Source organism: Gavialis gangeticus, unplaced genomic scaffold, assembly GCF_001723915.1.
Source record: "Gavialis gangeticus isolate Ggan-Ray unplaced genomic scaffold, GavGan_comp1, whole genome shotgun sequence".
NCBI classification, from domain to species: domain Eukaryota; kingdom Metazoa; phylum Chordata; order Crocodylia; family Gavialidae; genus Gavialis; species Gavialis gangeticus.
The window spans coordinates 35344429-35349308 of NW_017729031.1; the positions used below are offsets into that span (position 1 = coordinate 35344429).

General features: G+C 42.3%; 1 protein-coding gene across 2 annotated transcripts in view; it reads right to left on the reverse strand.

Moving 5' to 3' along the window:
* PTPN4 (protein tyrosine phosphatase, non-receptor type 4) overlaps positions 1 to 4880 on the reverse strand; it is a 179377-nt gene that overhangs the window by 152495 nt on the left and 22002 nt on the right. The gene's annotated exons all lie outside the window — the stretch shown is intronic.

Here is a 4880-nt window from a genome sequence, read left to right on the forward strand (position 1 = left end):
GGGGGGTAGGGAGGTAACTGCTGATGCATAGGGGGCACATGCACCCCCTGAGTGTTTCAGTGCACCCCCTTAGAAAAGGCACCACCGACACTATAGGCAGTGCCTGTAGACAGTTGCCACTTGCCACCACCCCCGCCGCCAGCAGCGTCTGCGGGCAGTCGGCGATTGCTGCAGATGGTCTTCGGGAGCTGCTGGCTTACTACTGCCGCTCTACTCTGCCAGGTGCTGGGGGCACATGGCAGGGGACCCACCTCTCCTAAGCATCCCCCACACCCAGTCCCCCCATGCCTACCCACACAGTGTGTCTCATCCCTCCACACCCACCCACATCCCCCCCATCACACAACCACCACATCATAAGAAAACCCAAAGTAAACATCAAACCATATAGATATTCAGGATTTATTTTATTATGATGCTAGAGACGCTGGTAGGCTTCCAAATTTCTTCAACATTGTAAATATAGCAATAAGACATTGCCCATCTGATCAATTCCCCCCCCCCACTCTGTTTTGTTCTAACTGTGTAAGAATGTGGGTTTTGGGATATTTTAAAAAGTGAATCTGGGATGATGCTTCAGCAGTCTAGCTGACACAAGGGGCTAGTGTCCCCAGATACCAAGTGGCTGGGCCCCAGAAGCTCCTGAGGGCAAGTAACCCTGAGCTACTGGCCAAGGCAAATTTTTATATTGTTGGGGCCAGGACAGGGCAGCTTTTTATACTGCTGGGGACAGCACAGGTGCTGGCCCCAGGCTCTAGCTCCCCCTGGCTGCAGATCTGGGAGGAGCCAAGCAGGGTTATTTTGCCCCAAGTTGCATAATTTGCTCCACAACAAAGTGCATGTCTGAACACATGCGCTGAGGCAAAAAGCCCCACTCAGATCTGCACAGCTTCTATTTGAGCTGCTGCAAGACCACGTGCTTGCATGTGTGGACACGCCCATGAAGTGCATTTTAAATACATGCGCACATACATGTACCTGCAAATGAGAGATGCATGTTTTTACACACACACCTACTATATATAGCATGGTATGAGCAATGGAGGAAGCCAGAGGGTATGATGTTTTGTAGAAGCTTCCAAAAAAAAAAGAGCCACCCAAAATAATCTTGAAAATGTTTTGTAGCATCCCATTGTTAGCTGCACAGATGTTTATTGATTTCAACACTTCTAAGATTTGAGTATATAGTTAAATTTTGACATCTTAACATAAGCCAATCTTCAAATTGCATCCCAAGGAGTTCTTTTTCATATTTTCCTCCTGATAGAGGTAAATTAGAATTCAGAGTTTTGGAACCAGTGATAGCAACTCTCAGAAAAAGCAGTGTTTACAATAATACTCTCTAAAGGTGACACGCTGATTTCTGCAGTTTGAAGATCTAGTCTATAAACTGCTTTGGTAAAAAGGAAGATATAAACCATAGGCCTTGGACACACATTTCCCCCTGGGCAGTAGTGCCTTTTAACAGTCATGGCTGAGAGCAGAAACGCAGTTTTACTTCTTGCAGGCTGTTAGCCAACTGCTCTCCCTCACTCTTCCTTGAACAGGGTGGGGGGAAAAGCAGAGCACTGTGGGATGCTTTGGGTATGTGAGACTCCCTTGTTGCACTACATGCAACTCAACATATGTTACACCTGGTGTTACAAAGCGTAACAAAAAATGTAACGAGTCTCCAAGGCATAAGAGTTTGTATTGTTCACTGACAGAAGAGAAACATGGCAATTATGAGTACAGGAAGTCTCTGGAGTAGATCATGGAGACTAAGATACAATTTTCCTCTACTGACTGATTAAGTTAGGATGAGAGCAGAAAAGCTGTAATACGCAGCAGCAGGGATTTGTTCTGAGCAATGCCTTGGCACCTAATACAGTATAACAAGCTAAGTATCTGGTAGAACCAGACCTTTATTTACTCTGTCTTCATATGCTTTGCATAATGTTCTTGCCGCTTGCCAGCCCAGAAGTTGCAGATCTTGTTTACTGTGTGAAAGGTCCGAGCTGAAATTCTCTGAACTATCATATCAACAGCTTCATGGCACAGATCAAAATTCATTTTTAGGTATCTGATGTTATGCTACCTGTTAGCAGCTGTAAAAAGTTTCCCATGGTACAGGTTACAGATAATTATTTTTTTTTAAATTAAGTCCCTTTTATCAATGTCAACTCCATTTAGTGTCAGGAATATGCTAAACATGTGACTTTAATATGTTTAATATGACCATATTTTAAAAATAGACAAAAATTGTCCATTTCAATTTAACCCTGATAGTATACATTAAAGATTAATATGTACGGCAAGACAGCTGCTTAACCCATTAAAGTGATTATTACTGTTATCTTGTTGAGCTATGGCCTTAGCATTGTGTACACATTCATTACAGGTCCCCAAGTTGTGGGACTATACCAAATTGAAACTACCTTTTCAGAAGTCTCAAAAAATGTATATAATTTTACCTAGATTTCTTCACTCACTCAAGCATGTGTACATGTCTGTTGGATTTCACATGTTAGGTAAGTATTCATTTCTTCAAAAAGGACATACTGATTACAAAAGGAAGGTCACAAGATTTTACTACTGATAAGAAGATTTCCACAATCATGCTGGACTAAAAATTGCTAATTTTCCCATTTATATCACACACATTCCTTCTGGTTGCTGGTCTGGAGCATGGACTATAGGTACAGCAAACACTAGGAATACAGGATTTATTGCTGTCATGATACAATGCCAAGCCAGTTTGGACTTCTCATAACAGATGAGTGACATGGCATGTCACAGGCTTTTTTAGGACTGCAAAGTTGTGCTGCACAGAAGTTGCCACTAAGGAGACAGGGATGTACCTATTACTCCACTACTAACACTGACAGCTGCCCAGTTTCATTTCACTTTCCCACTGAATTTCAACACTTAGGCCTTCTGCCCCCAGCTATGTATGCTTGAGCTGTATCTGACAGTGAACTGGTTATCATGTTAAGCTCTTGCATATGACACTAACAAATTAGATCATAAATGGGTATAATATGACTACTAAAATAAGGCGAGCTGTGCCTCTTCCAATAATGAATACTTGCGTGGAAGAGTAGGGGAGAGAGTAGGTATTTATATGCTAAGTAGGAAAAAGCTTTCTTCTCGACACAATAAAAACCTGACACTTCAGAATACTTATGCTCCATTTAAAGTATGAAAATGTCATTGGCTCCCCTTTCTTCCAATACCAGTGCTGCCTTTTGAAGTGGAAGGAGGTGTTTGGGACTTTGCAGGTCAACTTCCCAAAGGAAAAGAAGTCAGTAATGTAAAATCTGGATACATTCTCAGGTAAAAAATTCTTTATTTTTATTTGCCCTGTTCAATGCTTTCCCTCCAAAGCTTCTACTCCTGCCACTGTTAGAGACAGGATATTGGGCTAGATGGACCATGAGTCTGACCCAGAATGGCACTTCTTATGTTCTTACTTCCACATACACAACAACCCTGGAATGAGATAATTATGTATGCATGAATGGTAATCCCTTCTTCCAGGAATCTCAGGCCAACACAAAAGTCTGGTCCTAGAGGACAACTCTGCCTCAAGAACCAACACGAATTAAAATCCAACACAGAGCTTACCTTCCTGTTGCTCACAAAACTCCCTCTCACATAAGGCTCTTGTGGAGTCAGATCCATGAAACCAGAACTTATTGCAAATTATAAAAAAAAAAACAACCCCAAAACCTGAAGACTCTGTACAACATCACCCAAAATGCACAATATATCAATAACTAGAGTTTGGCTTTAAACCTTGAAAGCTTAACTTTCAGGAACAAAAGCTGTTCTTGGTTGTGCAAAACATTACAATATAGACAAAACTTTAATTTCTAAAATGGGTTGTGTCCTGAAACTTACTTTGAAACTGAATCTAAACCATTTTTCTATTTATCTGGTCTTAAGTTTTCATAAGCCATAAATAAGTTTGATATCTAAGGCCTGTGTTTCAAGAAATAAACTTTTCATAGTTGGATAGCACGGCATAACTTTTTAAGCTGTTCATAACATTTGATCCTGAAAAACAAAATTAGAGCCCAGTCTAATGGTATCTACGCAGCAAGGCAATCCAGTGTATGATCATCATTCCCAGACCTACCTCTAAGCAACATATGCTCTATGTGAAGCCACACATTAAAACTACACCAAAGCTAGAGTTGATACCATCTACTGAGAAACTGGAAATGCCCTGTATTGAAAAAATGGAGCATCTTACAGATAATGGAGTTTTAGGATCTGCAATGGTTAGTAATTAGCTGCCAGTTTACTTCCTTGCCTGGAGGAATACTGTAGATTTGTCTATCCTACAGTTGATCACACGTCTTATTTGGACTGGCCATGGCTTTGAGATACTACCTGTACTTTATGTCAAGCACTTGAAAGTCAGTAACTAGGCCCATGAATCTTCATTCTGCTCCTTCTCAAAGGGAAGAAAAGGAAATAAGTATAATGGGAAGAGCAGGCTGGACAAGGAAAGTTTCTGCTGGGTATTGGGGAGGGAGGGTTGTGGGAAGAAGAGGGGAAACAGTCTGAATGGAGGGAAGCCAGCAGAGGTGCTTTGGGGGCTCAAGAGCTAAAAAAGATTGGGAAAAGATAGTGCAGCAATCTCTGAGACTGCTCTGTGCTGTGTGGGCTGGATTGGGGACAGAGGAACTGAATAACTTTGGCCCAAGGCAGAGCAGCTCTGGCTGGGAGGTCTTTGCCCCCAGAAATACCTTTTTTGCAAGCAGAGCTGCCTATTTACTGCTTGGAACTTTGGCTTGCACTTGGTCGCCCCAACAAGAAGTAACGTCCCTCTCAGGAGAGCAGGCTGTAGCTGCTCGAGTCAGGGCCACAGTAAACGGGCGGGGGGGGGGGGG